Source organism: Rousettus aegyptiacus, unplaced genomic scaffold (genome assembly GCF_014176215.1).
Source record: "Rousettus aegyptiacus isolate mRouAeg1 unplaced genomic scaffold, mRouAeg1.p scaffold_m13_p_9, whole genome shotgun sequence".
NCBI classification, from domain to species: Eukaryota; Metazoa; Chordata; class Mammalia; order Chiroptera; family Pteropodidae; genus Rousettus; species Rousettus aegyptiacus.
In genome coordinates, this window is record NW_023416312.1 from 29199777 (window position 1) to 29219348 (window position 19572).

The following is a 19572-nucleotide window of genomic DNA, read 5'->3' on the forward strand; positions in this document are numbered from 1 at the left end:
TTTGATAGACCTCTTTTTAAAAGGTAGGGCCTATGTACCCTACCCTTGAATGTGGGTTCCCTTTGAGACTTCTATAATCGATAGTGTGAAAAATGCTGACGCGTGACATTTGACACTAGGTCACAGAAAGCCATACAGGTTCCAGTGCTCTTTTTCTCTGTGGAACTATAATTGGATAAATGGCCACATCTTTAAAAGGAAATACCAGCAAGTATAAACATATTTCATCAAAGAAAAAAAATTAAGCTGCACTGAATTTAAGATTCTAATTCAAACAAATTATGGGCAATTTTCCTCTCTTTTTTTAAGCCAATATACCAGTGTTTGGATTCATTTTCTCACCAGGTTTAGACAGACATATTCCTTCTTTCACCTTGTTTGTTTTTTTGCCATTTTTATGTAACAGAATTATTTTGAATGTCAACTCCTTCAGTTGCTACACTAAAGGGGAAAAACAGTTTTTACTCTCCGATCTGGAACCTAAGACACAGGGCTGACTTCAGCAATTATGATTTTATTATTTCCATAGGTTCTCATCTTTCACCCATTGCCATGATCCTTCTTAGACCTCCCTCTTCTACCTTATCTCTTTTAAAGTATTTATAAAATTAAAGATTCATCCTCTAACATCGTATATAAACAAGAATGCTTTTCATCCACTCTTCTCATTTCTTTCTAGCTTGGGGAAACAATCATCTTTCCTGGGGGGCTTTTGGTCATATTGACAGGCAACTCCAGAATTGTTTCTGATAAAATGTCTGTTCAACTTTGAGTAATTAAAGAGAGAAACTTTGCTTGGTGCTTCAGTGAATATAATGGTTTTTATGTGAAGACATAATAGATGGTGGCTCCATATTAGAAAAATCAATTGAAACCTCATATGTAGAGTTCCATTTTGATCAGCCAGAGGAGATGAGAATGAGGGTGGGATTGAGCCAAAGCAAAGTATAAAACAGACTTTATTAGGGTCTGCGGGCGAGATCCTCTGGTCCCGAGGAAAAGGGCCAGAGAAGTCGCACGTGTCTGGGGTATAGGCGCAGTTTTTAAAGGTTTTGGCCCAGGATGTCGGTGGGGTTACAGGGCAGGGACTTCTCTGTTTGGCTGATCTCGCTGCCCGGGAAGTCTCCGTTGTAACTTTGGTCGTGAGCTGTCGGCCATCTTAGGTATTGAGCCATCTTCCCGCTGGCGTAATGGCGCCCATGAGCAACCAAACACAGTTCAGGTGAGAAACTACTAAAAAGTGATTTTTACAGGTATGTTACATCAGTGACTATAAAAGGTATATGATTTAGAAAGGTATTTGTGGAAATATTTTATTTCGATATAATTTCAAACTTAAAGATCTCTCATATACCCTTTCCCCAGATTGGCTAATAGTTTACATTTTGCTTTATCATTGTCTCTGTGTGTGTGCACGTGTGTGTGTGTGTGTGTGTGTTCTAAATCATTTTAGAGTAAGTTGATGATTTCATCTCATTTTACTCTTAAATTCCTCAAAGTATATTTCCAAAAAGAAGGACATTCTCTTACGTAACTGCAATACTGCTGACAATGATTTAGACAGACTTTTAATATCCATTTCCTCTTAAAATTAAGAGTGTCTTTCAAAAGAAATCTGTTAGGACACATTGCTATAATTGAGTCAAATCTATAGGCGTCGCATGCTTTTTATACTGGCAACTCCTGAGGCTGGAAGAGTCCTCCCTCCCCTATAATAAATGTACAGATTTTGTCCCAAGTTTCTTTTGTCCTGTAGGTCCTTAATCAGGGAGTGAGGGGACGAGAGAGGGCTTCTGAATTCAAAACTAAAAGGAAGCCAAAAATTTAACTCATGAATATATTTTTGCATGCTTCCCCACATTCTGGTCTGATTAGGTTTACTAAATCTTTCTAGATTTTTCTGAAAGTCTCATCTCAAATGGCCCTAAACTGAACTTAGATCTTTGTTGTATCTATACAAAAATTAGCAGACTGTCGCTTTTATTAAGTGATGCATTTTTCACTTGAGGCAGATCTCTACAAGATTTCTTTCTTCTGAACTTTGGGAAAGTATACTTCATGCTTATCCAAGCTTTTGAGAAGCAGATTTTACTATCATCTTTCAGGAAAACATAGTCTTATTTCTAATTTCCTTCAGTCTCTACTTTTAGCTCAACTTCCTAATATATTATTTCACTTACTTTCATATTTGTCAGAACATATAAAATTTTAATAACATTTACCAATTCTTTAGCTTCACTTAAGTAACTTAGCCATCAAAATTATTAGAAGTGACTGTTTATAGTGCCCATGATTTGGCTATTTGAGAATTTAATAAACTCTATTTCCCAAAATGCCACGATTTAAAAAAAATTCTTTTAGATGACAAAATGTAGTTTTAAATAGTCAATCAAGTAAAATGTTACTTCTGAATAAATGTTATTCCACTTTGAACAGGAAAGATGAAAATTATGTAATTAATTAAAGATATTCGATAAATAGCAAAAGTGCAATTGGAAACATGGAGTAGATAGGAAATCACTGGATTGGAGCAGTTATTTTATTAGTAAAATTGTTAAAATGCATAGGGTACTAAATTGGTGGTACTATAAACATCCGTCAAGTTAGATATATTTCTAGGTGTATAATGATATCTGAGGCTATTGTATTGTTTTTTAATTTCATTTTCCAATTGATTTTTGTAAGTATAGAAGTACAATTTATTTCTGTATGTTGACTTTGTACCATAGAATCTTGCTAAACTCAGTTTTTTTGTAGATTCCTTTGTGTTGTCTATGTAAACGATCATCTCATCTGTAAATAATGACAGTTTTATTTTTCCTTTCCAATTTTTGTCTATTTTTTTCTGACCTTATTTCACTGGCTAAGACTCTTTAAACAATTTTGAATTAAAGTAATTAAAGCAGATATCTTTCCCTTGTTCCTGATCTTAGGAGGAAAGTATTTAGTATTTCACCAGTAAGCATGATCTTAACTGTAGATACATCATAGATGTTCTTCATTAGGTTGCAGAAGTTCCCTTCTATTCCTTGTTTGCTTAGAAAATTCTCCATCTTACACATGGCTAAACAATTAGCCGAGAATGAAAAATCAAGATTGCTTTGGAAAATTTTGCAGTATGCAAGGTTGCTTTATCTTTACCTTTTACCTTTGAGTCTCATGCAAACCTTTCCTATCCTCTGAATTTTGTCCTGGTAACCTTAGCCTTTTGGAACTAAAGATGTCTCTTAAGCAGAAGATAATCCCAAATCCTAAATGTGCTTCCATGCAAAAGGCCCCACAAACTCTGTTAAAACCCAGAAAAATACCACCGAAGGCCAAAAGACCTTTCAGTTTTTAGAATCCATTTAGTCTTCCTATCAAAGTCCTACCCTCAATCTAGCGAAGGAAAGAAGAATGAGAAAAGCAAAAAGAGATAGGTCTGTCAGCTCTTCTGCTCCCAGGTGCTTCTGTGGATAGAGCTCTTTTAAGTGTGAAGGGCACTGCATGTGGTGAGAATGCTGGTGGTGTGGTGAAAAGAGCCTGGACTGGCAGTAAGGAGACCTGGCTTTTGTTGATACGCTCTCCATTTTTTTCTAGCTATTTGTCTTTGGAGAAGGTTCTCTGGCACCTCTCTGGCCCTAGTGTTCTCATCTATAAAATGCATGGATTGAACCAACATATAAACTCCAATGCTGTCTGATATTCTGGACCACTTGATTCTAGATTAAAACAACTAAACATACAGAGAGACTGATGGTTACAAAATGACGGATCTGCTAGATAACAAATGCAAATACTCTGTGCAACTGTTTACTAGATAACCGGAGCCACATTCACCTCAAGGTTATCAACCTAGGTCGTGACCTTAGGTATTGATTATTCCGTTCTCCATTTACTCCTCAAATGGATCACGGCCTCCTAGCCACTAAGAAATTAATAACATAAGGCTTACAAATTTCTCACACAGGAAACAGAAAATGTTCCTTTTCAGCTTTGACAGAGAAGAAATAGGTAGAAAATCTCAAGTTATAGCACTGCCCAAGAAGGGGTGAGGATGTGGGGTACGGAAAACTGACAGTTGAAAGATTCCCTCACTCTAATGGGGCGGGGGGAGCAAAGACAACTCACCTGCATAAATGGGAGAGATTAATTTTGTAGAATTCCCTAGAGATCCAAGATGCTCCATGAGTACAGAATAAAATTTGTTGGTTATCAGGATATTATAGTTAATAGATCCAAACCTACAATTTTCAAGTTGCTCTGTTGAAGCTGAAGTGGTCCCAGCTTTCTTGGGACAGTGCCTATTTTATATAATTTAATGAAGGTCATTAGTGAATACATAATTGTGGTGATTTTAAAACATGGCAGCAAATTCTTTTAATCTTCCATCACCGGTGCGGAACTATGTGTCCTTCCTTTGAATCTTGGCAGGCTTGTGACTGCTTTGACTGATAGAGCCCAACAAAAGTGGTGCTATGCGACTTCTGAGGCTAGATCAAAAAGGTGATGCAGCTTCTAACTTGTTTGCTAGAACATTATCTGTTGGAGCCCTGAGCCACCACATGAGATTTCAGACTATTTTGAGACAACAGGCTATAAGGAAGCCCTAGTCACATGGTGGGACCATGTATAGGTTATAGGTGCTCCAGTCCTAGCCATCGAGTCATCCCAGACAAAATGGCAGACATACGAGTGAAGTCTCCAGATGATTCCAGTCCTTAGCCATTCAAACCATCTGAATCTTCATAGCTGAAGCCTCAGACATTATGGAATAGAGATAAGCCACACTTGCTGTCTGTCTCCTGCTTGAATTTTTGACCCACAAAATCCAAGAGCATAATAAAATGTTTGTTGCTTTCTGTTACTAAGTTTGGGTAACTTGCTACATAGCAATAGATAACCAGAGTAAAAACCAACAAATATGATTTAATCATTTTATCATATACTTTCTATATTTAAAAATTTTAAAACTGAATCTTTGCTCAGAGAATATCTCTTAACTTTTTATTTGAGAAGTAGGATCACTGTTACCTATTATGTATCAAGTGTTCAAATGAAAATCTATTGGAAGATTCAGTGAATTTATTGATATGTGAGTCACCTGATATTTACTCAGCACCCACTAAACACAAAACTCAGAGTAAGTTTAAAAACAATAATATGGAATACAAGACCCATTATGTCCTCTAGGAATTTGCATCTGAATTCGATGATGTGTCAAAATATAAGACAAGGGCCAATATGCTTACAAAAGGGCACTCTAGCCTAGCTCTGGGCAGTATGATATAGTATTTACAAGTAACAGGTCATGGATTCCAACCACCTGGGATTTGAATCCTTGTATTCAAATTTGGATTCAGATTCCTTCTTTCTAGCTGTGTGACCTCAAGCAAGCTACTTTTTGCCTCAATTACCTTAATGTAAAAATGGGCACATCAATAGTACCTTCTCATAGGGTGTTTATGAGGATTAAACATGATAATGCATATAAAGCATTAGAACAGTGCCTGGCACATAGTTCTCAATAAACATTAGGTATCAACATTACGAGATTATTGAGAGGATGCTTAAGATATACCCCACAAAGACAAATGCCTGCTAAAGCAATGTTTCACTAAAAAGTCACTTAAAAGTCCCATAATCCAGGAATTAAAAGCTTAGGTCTGCCCCATAAGCAGAGGGCTGCATGTTAGAATCTGAGTGAAACTTCTGCTGTAACTCTGCCATTTATTATCGTGACCTGGAGCAAATTAGCTAGTATTCTTCAGTTTCTCCATCTGTAAACTGAAGAAAACAATACCTACATTTATGGAGTGTCATGGGGAAAAATGTGATAAAGAACCTAGTGCATAATGAGCACTTTATAATAACTTTTCTTTCATAATGGGGTAGGTTGTGAGAGGTTAGGGAAGATGCCTCGACTATGTTTTTATGAATGTTTTTACACAATTCTGATTAGCCTGCTCTCAAAATAGCCTTATAAAGCAGTTGCCTTACCACAGGTGGGATTCATTATGTCCTAAACACACAGTGCTGTTGGCCTTTAGTGTGCCAGGACCCATATATATATGTTACTTTCTCAGGGCAAACAGAATCTAGTCATTCGAGCTTTGAGGCATAAAAGCTTCTTATATCTCACAAAAAGAACAAAAAATTCTGTTTTTCTTTCTTTCAACTTTAGTGCATTTAAAAGTTATTCCGGAGCAGCAATGGAAAAGAACAATGACATGCAACATGCGAGAAGGTCACAGATATAACGTTGAGGGGGAAAAAAAGACACGAAAAGGGTATACACTGTAGATTCTACTTATATGACATTTAGGAAAATGTGATTTGACCCTATGGGATTGACGGCAGAATTATGATTGCTTGCAATGGGGTACTGCCTGGGAGAAGGAATGAGTAAGAATTTAGGGGTTCTGAAAATGTTCTAAACCTCGATGTGGACCATAGTGCAGGTGAGTACATATCTAAAATTTATATCAAGCTGTATGCTTAAGGTTTATGAACTTTACTGCATGCTTGTTAGACCTTATTTAAAAATGTCCCAGGAAGGTGCTGCAATTACTATTTCGCTTTAATTCACCAGTGGTGGGGATGAGGAAGAGGAGGGTAGTATGGGGGCTCTTATGTATGTCTTTAGTTGTAGACCAAAGCCTTCATTTTGATAATTACTTTTAACTTAGCATAAAAGGCCTAGTGCAACAACAACAGTGTGATTCAGCTCCCTGCTTTCCCGCAGTACTCTGCTAAATGAAGGCACCACAGGGGGGATATATGTATTTCTTTTCTTCATATATAAAGGACTTACAAATAGTAATACCAACCTCAGTGCCAGGCATTTCCTGTAGAATTAACAGCCAGCTGGGGTTAACGGTCCTTGGTTTGACATTGGGCCATCAACTCTTCTTGCCGCTCATTAATTCTCAGAAAGTACTCTGTGCCTTGATGGTTACTGCTTAAATACATTAAAATCAAGTTAAGGGTCTGACTTAATGTTTAGCTGTGATAATGTAAAACACAAGGAAGTTCCCCCAGCAGAAACATTTACTGTTGTGTGTTTTCATTTAACTAATTTTCTTCTATATTTTTGAGTAGTGCAATAAAATCATATACATATACATTTTTGCAGATGATTCAGGTGTGTGCATGTGTGTGTATGTGTGTGTTTAACATTCATAATTAATCAAACAAGACAAGCACAGAGACCTCACTAAAAAAATTTTACAATGGGCTTATCAATTCAGTGAAAATTTTTTATTTGTATCCAAGTGTTATACAAGAAAATAGTTTAGAAAAATGTAGGTTAAGTAAATTATTCAGTCTGCATGAATTTAGCACAAAGACATTCACAAAAGCAAGAGTTTGTGGTTGGTATGAGCCCAAGGGAGACCTGGATTATGGGGAGCAGCCCTTTAAAATGGCATTTTCCATGTGCCTCTTTGGAGAGTGGAAAGAACATTTCTTAGGATTTTCTGCCTATTGCGGCTCAGTAGAGGAGAATCATCTTAAGGCAATTTCAAGCAGTTCTTAAAGTGGGAAACTGTACACATGTCTAATTTTCAGAATCTTGTCCTTAATTCAATAAAATGAGTATTTTTTGCAAACCTTTTAGTGCAAGGTAGGGCAAAGGAGAGATGTTAACTATGAAACCCATGACTTTAGTAGCCTACTGTTAAGTGAGACAGATGGAGACTCAGACCAGAATACAGGGCAGAATATGTTCATCTCCATAATCAAAGCAAATAGCATGTGCTTCAGGAAAACAGAGAGTTTATCATGAACAGAGAAAGATTCACAAAGATCACTCACATTACAAGAACTCAAAGCATTGGTAGTACTTCTCAGTTTTTTCTATGAATCAGGTTCCAAAGAAAGAATATGATTAGATGTTCAAGCCCCACAAGTATAGGATACTTTGTTGGAAAACATTTTGAGGGTTGTTTGTGTCCCAAAAACGTGTTTGTTTGGATGCCTGAGGTTGGAGTGGGATGGTGGTGTAAAAATTCATACTCACTGGTCCTACTAAAGAAATTAAATTAGAATATCTGGGTGTGGGGTCCAGGATCTCATTTTAAAGAAGTTCCCCTGGTGATTTTTTAGTGAACTGAAGTTTGAAATTCCTGAATTAGGGTCTCTCAAATCTACAAAACTTGTTTTGCCCTATACCAGTTGAGAAGGATTAAAAATCACAAACAAACTACCACCACCACCAACAACAACAACACAACATCTTGTCTTGGGAGGAGCTAAATTCTTAGCATCCAAACTTCCACCAAGTACTTTCCAGCTGGTTTTATGATTTGAGATTTGTGTTTAGCTTCTTGCAAGCCAGGACCAATTCTAATTCACTCTTAACCTCCTATGGCCCAGATAGTGCTTGGCACATCGTTGATCTACTCAATACATGTTTGATAAGTGGAGGAATGGATGAATTAGTGCAGAAAAGTTTGAATGGCTGCTATCCTCTTTTCAAAGTGTTCCCATGATTGAAACATTCATTTAAAAAGACATTAACCTGTAAAAGTTCTGACTTCTCAAAGATTAGCAATTATTGGCAGATATGTGCATGTATAAAGTCTCTGGTTTGAATGCCACACCTGGTAGAGGTAAAACCTGGTAGTTTCATACATAGGATGCAAGAGAATAATGTGCTACAACTATATCAGCAAAATTGAGAAAAGTTGTCTTTAGCAATTTAGCAATTAGGAAGGATGCAACTGGGGTTTGCTTTAAACTGAAATTTAAGTGTGTACATGGACAATTAAAAACAAAATCTTATAATCGATTTTCTCTCTCTCTCTCTCTCTCTTCAGCCATCTGTGAACTGTGGATAATAATTAATAATTATAGACACCTTTTCTACCTTCCAAGGTTAGGGAATATATATGCGAAATTTATAAATTGAAAAAAGTGTTATATAAACACAATTATTATTATCATTTCTGTTTTCTATAGATAAATATAAATATTTCTGTGGTAAATATTTCACTTGATGTTGGTCTTCCTCATCACAGCATACTCTAAGAAGCCTATACCCCTCAGTCTCTTGGGCAAAGTAAAATGATTTTAATCGTTGTTTAAGAAAAACACAGTAGCAAGGTAAATGCGAAGTGAAACAGACTTTTAAAAATATTATGCTTTTGATAATTTATGCCCTTCATTTTCTTAGATAATTAGGAGTTAACTGCCAACACACACTGTGGTCAGTTTACCATGATAACTTGGAGAGATATTTACCAAAAAGAAAAAGTGCCATTTAACTGATACACTTCATTCTTCCCCATTTCCCAAGTGGGTTTTTTTTTTCAGCCAGAAAAGTTATTTTCATCATATTTCTTTTTATCTTAAGTTCACATAACCCCTAGAATCTAGGGCAAAAGAGGAGAGAGGAGACCTAACACTATCGATTCATTGATGTGGCACCCTTGGTTTTGATTCTAGAAGGTCAATGCCCTATGGGCCAAATTTGTTCAAAGGACAAACACACGATAATGACATAATGCTTCCTCTCTTTAAAAATCCAACCACCACTGTTTAAATACAGCTAAATATCAGTGGGAAGATGTAATGTATACTTTTAAAAGTAAGTCTCTATGTGGTTTGGAGTTATTCTATAATTATGTTTCAAATAAATGATGACCTTTAAGAATATATAATAATAATATTTTTAATACTTTGGATAAATGGCTCTTGTTTCATAAGTTAATGTCATTAACTTACCATTACTAAAAATTTAACCTTGCTTTAAAGAATTCCCAGGTGGAATGAAATTATATTAGTAATTTACAATAGGGCAATACATTTCTGTTATGCTTATTTAATAGAGTATTTATATCATGAAAATTCCTTTGAATATAAAATTGTCATCAGGTTCTACTGTTAGGAAATCAGAAAAAAAATCCAAATAGGGAATTTGGAGAAAGATGGCAAATATGCAAAACAGAGTATTTTCCTATAGACAGGGCAGTACCTTGAAGAAGAAGTTTTAAATTATATTTTGGAAAGAAGAAAGACTGAAAGAAGTTTGTGTGTGTGTGTGTGTGTGTGTGTGTGTGTCTGTGTGTGTGCGTAAAATTAAAATAACTTCTAATAACCTAAAGCTATTTTTCAATGTTCAGAATATTCCTTTATAAAAAGAATCACCAGAGCTATTATACTTATTCATTAGCTAAATTAACTTTGATGCCATTCTTTACAAGTATATAAGGTTTTAGGGTTTTATAATATGCAGAAGATGTCACCTATAGCTCCTACTAGTGATATAGTTGTATATGTAGCTCTAGATGTCATGTAGATAAAACTGTGTCTCTATTTTCAGCATCGGTTAACAACCAAATTTATGAGTATGTGGACATCTGCAATTGTTGTGGGTCTCATGTTTTCCAAAGCCCTCTGCCTGCTATATGTTCTAGTGCAATCTCTCAACATTCATGCTGATTACTTACTTGCCAAATTTCATTGAAGTTATTTTTGCCTCCTTAAGGTGGTTCCTTGAAACCATTTTATCACTTGATTTATGAAAAAAAGTGGACAACCAGTACACTTATTACAGAAGTTCTTAACTTGGAAATCTTCAGGTATCATCAACTCCAAGAAATTGAAATTGTATGTTCAATTTGCACATCTGTGCTCTATTTCAGGAAAAGGATTCCTAACTTTTGTCAGCCTAAGAGATTAGAAAAATGAGAAGTTTTCAGATCCATTTCAAAATGGAGCCAATGATAGGGCCAAAGGCAGAGTGAGGAAAGAGGGCAAATTGTGAGGGGCAAAAAGAGTAGGAGAGATAAGAGAAAAACAAGAAAGAAAAGATAGAAGAAAGAAGCAAGGAAGGAGATGGAGAAATGAGGACAAGAAGTTGGGGGCAAAGGAAAATAAAGGCAAGTCAGAGAATGGGAGAGGTAATATGGGAAAGAGAAAAGAAGGAGAAGAAGGCTAATCCCACAGCCTTCCCTAGTAAGGGAAGGGCACCAGGAATTTCCCCTTCCCTCAGCCTTGGCAGGTCCAGCTTTTGTCAGGCTATGGCACACCTCTCTTGTTCTTTCCTGTTTCACCCTGTGACTATTGATTCAAACACAGGTTTTTACTTGAGTAAAGATCCCATTACAATGAACTGAACAGTGGTTCCAAAAATGCATCAGGAGGATGAGGATTGTTTTGCCTCACATTTGGGTGCAATCACATAGGCTAAGCTACAGGTAGTCTTGAGCAGCAACTTAGGCAGTGAATCTGGAAAATCCTACTGACACAGAGACCTAGTAAGAAAAAAATCTGATGTCTAGAGTAAAAAACACATAGGTAAATGCAGGTTCTTCACAAGGTTCAAAACTTTCAGATTTTCAAGGAAAACTTTTATTTAAAAAATGAAGTTTGGAGGAAAGGATAGATGATGTGGGTTTACATTAAAATAATGCTAAAAATCTTTGGGTTCCAGGAATAGACTTTAGGAACAGAACTTGAAAGACCAAGAAATTAGATGATTTAAGATCAAATACACAGAAATTCATAGTAGTCCTTGAAGTGGCTTGGTGGAGACTACTCAAAAAGGACCTCTTTTTCAGAGGTTTACCTTGGCATCCAGAAACACCTGTGCTGGAATTTGAATCTGGTCTCAGAAAAGCACAGAGGAACCTAGTGGAATTATTTAACATTTCCCCCATGAGACTTAATTAACATTAATCTGTTCCAAATGGCCCTTATTTATAGGGTGAACATATGATTTATCATTTATACTGGGATGCTTTTAAGAGTGTAAAAATGGGTCATTAACAAGTGAAGTCAAGGCAATAGTCATAAACGGAGACTGTCCCTGGCAAATTGGGGTGTATGATCACCCTACCTCTACTGAACTTCTCATGTTTGGTAATGAGATAAAATGAAACAAAACCAAACCAAAATAACAACCAGGAATGATTATTAAAACTGTAATGAAATCTGGTTCTGAATTGAACCCAAAGGAATTTAGGAATTTCAGTTACCAAAATGCATCATGTTTACTGCTATTGGTTAGTCTTGTGTACAATAAGCATAAAGTATCTGGATACTGTCACTGCATGAATGAAAGATTCTAATCAACATGTAATTTAAACATTGACAGAAAGGAACCTCCTGGTAACTTTGCAGCAGCAGATGCAGATTGAGGGAGAGGAGTTGGAAGCTAGGGGGAAAGAGGACCAACTGGTGGTATATCGGGAAATCAGTCCCAATTTGGGGGAAAACTTTTTATTAAAACTTATAATATTTCTTAATACATGGGAATTAGCCATATTGTATTAGATGACTATTTCTTGCATCTTATTCTAAGACTCTTTTTGTTACTCTTCTGATGAGTCTAAAATATGATGAGTCCTGTCCCAAATTCACAAGGCTTTCCAGAGACAAGAAGAGCAGAAATGAAGGCTTTTTGTCAGTCTTCCGGACAATTGTAACATTATTGCTAATAAACAAACAAACAAACAAATAAATAAATAAACTTCCATTATTCTAATTTATTCCTGAACTGACAGGAGAGTGAGATAGACATTTTGGTTGGTGGGTCAGGTTAGAGATCCTTCCCAGAATATCTCCTAGAAAGTGGGTACCACTCACTTTAGGGTTAATCTTGATATGGTTAACTTATGGCAACTTGATTTGGCCATAGGGGTGCCCAAACATTTGGTCAAATATTATGCTGAGTGTGTCCATAGGGTGTTTCTGGATGAGATTAACATTTGAATCCATAGACTGATTTACTCCATCCTTAATGTGGGTGGGCCTCATCCAATCAATTGAAGACCTGAATAGAACAAAAAAAATCGAGTAAGGAAGAATGTAGCCTGCTTGAATACTTGAGCTGTAACATCAGCCTTTTTCTTCTTTCAAAGTGAAACCTACACTATTGGCTCTCCTGTTTCTCAGACCTCTGGACTCCAACTGGAACTACATTACCAGCTCTTTTGGGTCTCTAGCTTGCCAACTGTAGGTCTTGGGACTTCTCAGTTTCCATAATTATGTGAGACAATTCCTTATGATAGAGAGAGAGAGAGAGAGAGAGAGAGAGAGAGAGAGAACCCAAGTTTTATAAATAAACAAAAACAAACAAATAATATAGTCTATGTCCATACCACCCTGAATGTGCCTCATTTTGTCTGATCTCAGAAGCTAAACAGGGTTGGGCCTGGTTAGTACTTGGATGAGAGTCCACCTAGGAATACTGGGTGCTGTAGTTATTTAAAAAAATTAAATAAACAAATAAATAAATAATGTGAACCCAGGCTTTATTTGTTTGTTTGTTTGTTTATATTTATATTTAGAGAGAGGGATTATTTATTTATTTATGTTTATATATATATAAAAATTGGGTTATATATATATACACACACACACACACACACAGAGGATTGTTATTTATTTATTTATACATATATATATCTATATATAAAACTTGGGTTTTAATATATATGTATAAATACATATATATATATATATATATATATATATATATATATATTAGAGAGAGAGAGAGTCTCCTGTTGGTTCTGTTTCTCTGAATAACTCTGACTAATACACCTACAGAATGTAATAGGTGTGTGATCCACTGCAAGTTAATAAAATGTGTCACGGTACACAGCCCATGGAAGATAATCATAAGAGTCATTGACCTGGTCACAGTTGTATTTGAAGTAAGATGGGACAAAACCAGTGGACTCCATGACTTTTAAGTCACAGCTAGGCCCTGGAAGTTGGAAGGCCCCTGACACTCAGGTTCCCACAAGCATCCTGTCAGCTTTTTGGTACTCTTAATATTTGGAGTTTAGCCCTCAGAAACAAATCCTGAACTGAGGATGGACTCTCAACTCTGAGGCTGTCTGTTTGGTGGAGGCTGCAGGAATGGTCAAAGGGCCAAGTAGAAAAGTTCACCAGATACACAGTCTAACTAAGCATTCACAGAATAAGCAAGAAGCCATGAAACAAAGAAGGTATATAGTTGAGAGCTAACCTAGTCAAAAATTCAAGCTTCAAAATGGAAAGTAAGAGATGGAGAGAAGACAAAATCCTTAAATACTGCTACTCCTGCTTCTGTGATTCTTGGGCCCAGTTATTTTTGTTTCTGTTGGGACCAGAAGTTTAGTCCTCAAAGGACCTGAGCCTTGCTGCATACCTCAGGGCCATTAGACATTAATTCTCAATTCTAATTTATAGGTACTTTATCCCATGATTTTGTCTCATCCTCGCCCTTAGATGCATCAAAGAAATTTTATATCAGTTGGACAAATCTTCCCATAATTCTTAACCATTTGTGATGAAAGCATTTTTCCCCATCTACATCCTCGTTCATTTCTGAGGTTAAAAAGGCATCTATAAATTTTGTCTGATAAATCTTCCATTCATTCTCCTCCTCTCCTTCAATATGCCAATCAAGCTGTCAGCTTGCTTTCTCTGCAGATTCATAACACTTTACCTTCAGTCTCATTAACTGATTTGTCTTTTGTTTCACGTGAAGAAAACGCATCTCAACACTTAAAACCCTGGGAGTTACAATTCAGAACTTCTTCAGCTGTCTTTTGGATTTTTAGCTCCCAAAGCTTTTTCTTTATTTTCTCCCTTTCAGAAAGAAAAATTTCCTTTTTTTTTTCAACCACCTTTCATTGACCCTATCTTCAAATATGAAGATTTACACTCACATTTTAGCTTTTATATGTGTCAACTGTTGTAAATTTCAAAATGCAGTCAAACTTCACTCATTTGAACTCTATTTGAATTTTGTGAAAAGTAGGACAAAACCTGATAATTATCCTAATAGTATTTTATACGCAGTCAAAGATGTAATCTGTTTCTTGGAGTACTATTGAACCCATATGTAAGATTGACCTTAGAAGAAAGCAGCATGAGTGCAAATTATTCTGAGAGCATTCATGCATGTAGGTGACCTTTGCTGGTGGTACTTGGTAAGCTCAGTTTAAGTTAATGTAACCACCTGATTGCTGAGAAAAAGAACTATGTTTCTAAAATTTTAAACTTTGGGTTGTGGCTAAAGATGCAGTTTTAGAGTCAGACTGTCTAGTTTGGAATCCCAGCTTCCCTATTAACTTACTGTGTGATCTAGGGCCAGTTACTTCTTGGGGCCTCAATTTCTTATCTGTAAGACATGGGGAAAAAAACAATAAATACCTCCCGAAGTTGTCTTGAAGATGAACAGAAACAAGGCATGTCAAATACTTAGCATATTGCCAGAAAGATGGCATTCCTTTATTGGCAGCTTACCGATGTTGTGTTCTCCCTGAAGCAGATGCTGAGATCAGGTTTTAAGTGCAAGTAGTTTATCTGGGAGATAACCCCAGTAAATACTGGCGAAAGAGGGTAGAAGTGAGATGGGGAAAGAAAGACAGCCAATAATGGGTGCAGTATCAAATACATTATTATTGTGGACAACAGGTTCAGTCCCACTTATTTGCTCTGAGTTGTGGGATCTCATGGTTTTGCTCTACAGGCAGTCCTTGCTCTGCATGGTTTTGATACACAAAAATTTTAGATACCAAAGTTTAGGTAATAACACTAGTCCCACAACAACCTGATTTAAATTTCAGTTACCATGGTATATTAACATGGTATATTGAGTAATATACCATGGCATATTGAGTAATTGCATAAAATACAAACTTCACTGCTAGCTCTTTGGTACACAAATCACTAGATAAATAATAGATACACAATACAATCAGTGACCAATCATATAATTTCTATCAAAGCCTGTTGGTGATTGGTCACTGTGAATCTGTTATTTGGTTCTCACAAGGACATCAAAACATGTACTTGTGTTGCCTACTTGTTATCCAGTGATAAAACCATGTGACGTTTTACAAAAATGAATAGTAAAAAGAGGAAATTGGCCAACAAAAATGAAAGTGCAGCAAAGAAACAAAAAGTGGAAATACTAGAAGTTAAATTAGAATTGAAAAATAAATGGAGTTATAGAAAAAATAGTTGACTGTGAGAATGTTGACCATGCTTTTGTCCTCAAGGGACTCTAGAGATGCAGTCAGAAGAACTTAGTGAAGGGGAACAGATTAAGCTTATAAATAAGGAAAGTGGTTGTGGTGAAAAGAATGAAGATGTCCTAGAGCAAGTGATACAGATTAAAACTTCACATTTAAGGAACTCTCAGATATTTAACATTGAAAGTGCAAAGAACAAAAATGTTGGAAGGTGATTCATACTTAGGAGTATGACAATTTGGGAAGGCATAGAAAAGGTGCTCGCTTCATATCCAGTTATATGATTAGAAGGAGGCAAACACTGCTCAAACTACTCTTGATAAGTTTTGTACAAAGAAAATATTTTAATTCTCAATGTGGCTAATATTTTAAATCACGGTGTACTAAATAAATTTTAATTTTATTATCTTTCATTTTCTTACATATTTATAGTCAATAGTAAGAGGTCACAGAACACTTGTAATTTTTCCCATTGGTTAAGATTGCTTTGCCTGGTTTGCAAAACAAGGACCACCTATAATTTGTTGCAATGGAATATGTCCAGATTTTTTCACAAGCTCATTGTTATTATGACAATGTTAGCAAACTAAATATAAAGGCAAGCATTCGTATTTTGATAGTGAGAGAATATTTAAATTTGAGGTTCTGGAAAAATAAAGTTACTAAAAATGATTACAGAATATAAGATATCTGGAACAAGAAAATGCAGCACTCCTGCATTGTCTCAATTTTTGATGCTACTAAACCTGACTATCCCAAGAACACTTGGTTTTCTATTGAGTGCATTCTAAATATTAGTAGGGAAGCTTAAATTCTATCCCTTGACCCTCTACTGAATAAAAGGGAGACTTGAACGTATTTTATTATCTTCATATACCTCAAAACCTCCAATTGTGTGATTAAACATACTCTTGGGTATGTTGCAAAGATTGGCAATAAAATATTTTTAGGAAACTCTGACTAGCATGTGTTGCTAATAAACTGAGCATTAAAATATATTTTATGAGAGACCCTTGCAGGTCTTATGGTCAAGAACAGTCTCTCTATTGCAGTAGTTCCATTCACCTTGCAACAATCCTCTCTACTAAAGTCTCTTTACCAAGTCTGAAAAAAGTATGTATTTTCTGTGTACTTATTACCTGATGATCCTTATATGTGATACATATTGGAAGCTGAAATCTCTAGCTTTAACTTGAATTGGCCAATGCCTGCCAAACACAGGAACCTCTCTCAAATATGAGCTGAGTCAGGTCTACAAAGTTACTGGAATTTCTTTTTTTCTCCAATCCAACATTTCCATCACAGCCCACAAGGCAGTCTCTGGTCTTCTCATGCCTATGGCTCGAGCTTTTCCTACTTGGCTTGATTGAGAGAACCCAAGGAAACAGGGACAAAGCTCTACTCATCAAAAAAAAAGAAAAGATGTGAGTTTCCATCAGGAAACACTTTAGTTTCCTGTTTTATGTGTAGTCATTGCTCAATATTCATGGATTGACCAAAGAGTATGATTTGATGCTTTGCGGGACCAGAGTTGTAGGGCTCCAAAGAAAGAGGGGACAGAGAAGCCCATAACAGTGGCCTTTGGCTCCTGGCCATGATGAGACCCATAAATTGAGTTGTTAAATGGGTTTATATGTTGCTCAAAATAAGTACAATAACTTTATTTCTTCTGGTATATTGTAGATAAGTGGTCATTAGGAAGCCAATGAACCCATCCAGATGGCTTGTTGTAAACAAATGTGGAGGGCACAGGAGAAGCTGGAGAACAAGGGAGATATGGCTCCAGAAATGGTCACATTAGTATGTCTCATGGTGTATTTCATATAATATTCATCCTTTAATTTCACTCCCAATTTTTTTTATGTTTATTGTTGGAAATTTGTAAATAGAGAAAAGTGCAGCAGATAAAATGTTCCCTCTAAATATAAGTGCTGTTCCAAAGGTACTCCTTGAATATAGCCACTGTTTTCATACTGGATTGTATTCTTCCCGTTTGTTTTTATTTTTCATATTTATTTATTTATTTTAAAAATCGTGCTAAAATATATATAACATAAAATTTACCTTTTAACCATTTTAAGTGTAGAGTTCAGCAGTATTAAGTACATTCACATCGTCATGCAGCCAATCTCCAGAACTCTTTATCTTTCAAAACTGAAATTCTATATCCATTAAACAACTTCCCATGATGCCCTCCCCCATCCCCTGGCAGCTATCTTCCCAGCTATTTTTTTCTCAACTGTAAAATGACAATATTCCAAAAGGATTGTTATGAGAATTAAATGAGATAATGTATGCAAATTGCTTGCTATAGTACTTGATACACAGTTAGGTGCTCAACAAATGTTAGATATTATAATTATTTATGATTTTGTCTTATGATTTTTTTAAATGCCATGATCAACTTGGGTGAAATTGGGTTTAAATTAATACAATGCAGCCTATAATTAAAGAAAGATGAGCAAAAAAAGATACAGGCAACAACAGACTATACATGGAAGAGGAAAGAAGAGGATGGATATCCTTATCTCTGAGATAGGGAGTTGGTATGGAGGTCCTGATCTACTTTGGCTTAATTGGTGGCATAAGAGCCTCAATTTCCCTTTGGCACCTATGGACAAACAGCTCACAAGACCTAGGCTATTTTCCATTTGTTCTAATGCAGAGGTTGCACATAGCAGTGGGCTTCTGTTTAGCTTAATGCAAAATGTATTGTTATTTTTTAAATTTAAATTTATTTATTTAAATTAGTTTCAAGTATACAGTACATTGGTTAGACATCTATACAGTTAATAAAATGATTCCCCCAATTGCTCCCTCCCTCCCTTAGCCCTCCACCTGCCATCATATTAATGCTAACTGTATTCTTCTTTCATGCGAAAATGTATTATTAAAAAAGGTGAATTAGTTCTTAGCATCTATTAAGCAGCATATTTCCTATAAAAATACATATTTAAGGCTTCATCTACTTGGAAGATCTGCTAAAAGTGTTCCTCACTCTGTTGGGACAACAATTGGCAGAAGCTGCATAGATGGCTCCAACTCAGCCCACATCACTCAATTATGTTACTGCTTAACCTCTGAGGAAGGTGGTCTATGACGTTAACTGGGCAACTTATTTTTCTTATATCATCAGACAAACCCATATCTCCAATAAAAGACCATCACTACTCCTACGATACATAATGTTGATCCTAACTTTGCTAGGAAATTTGATATCCCTGGCTATAAATATGTCTATAGATTGTGTTCTCCCAAATTTTCACTTTTAAGAACTGCAAAGGTTTGAGATTTTATACTACTTGCAAGCTAACAAGTTAGCTTAGCACAGTTTCATGGATGCTAACTGAAGACAGACTCCTGGGTCAGAGACAAAGGACAGTTCTTCCTTATAGCAATAGTAGTAGACAAAATACCAGCATTTGCACTGGTTTCCTAAGTCTCAGTTCTCGCAGGGCAACACCAAAACTAGGTGACACCTACATATGTCTGGGTTACATTATAGGAGAAGGACTCTGAGCTTAGGTAACTTGAATCTTTTATAATATTCAGTAAGCATGATTAACCTTTGCTCTAGAGCAGGGGTCTCCAGTCTCTGGACCACGAACCAGTACTG

At 36.0% G+C, this 19572-nt stretch overlaps 1 pseudogene; it reads left to right on the plus strand.

The window, feature by feature from the left end:
- The first annotated feature begins 13071 nt into the window (after positions 1-13071).
- Positions 13072-13190, plus strand: LOC118607998 (annotated as a pseudogene).
- The last annotated feature ends 6382 nt before the right edge of the window (positions 13191-19572 follow it).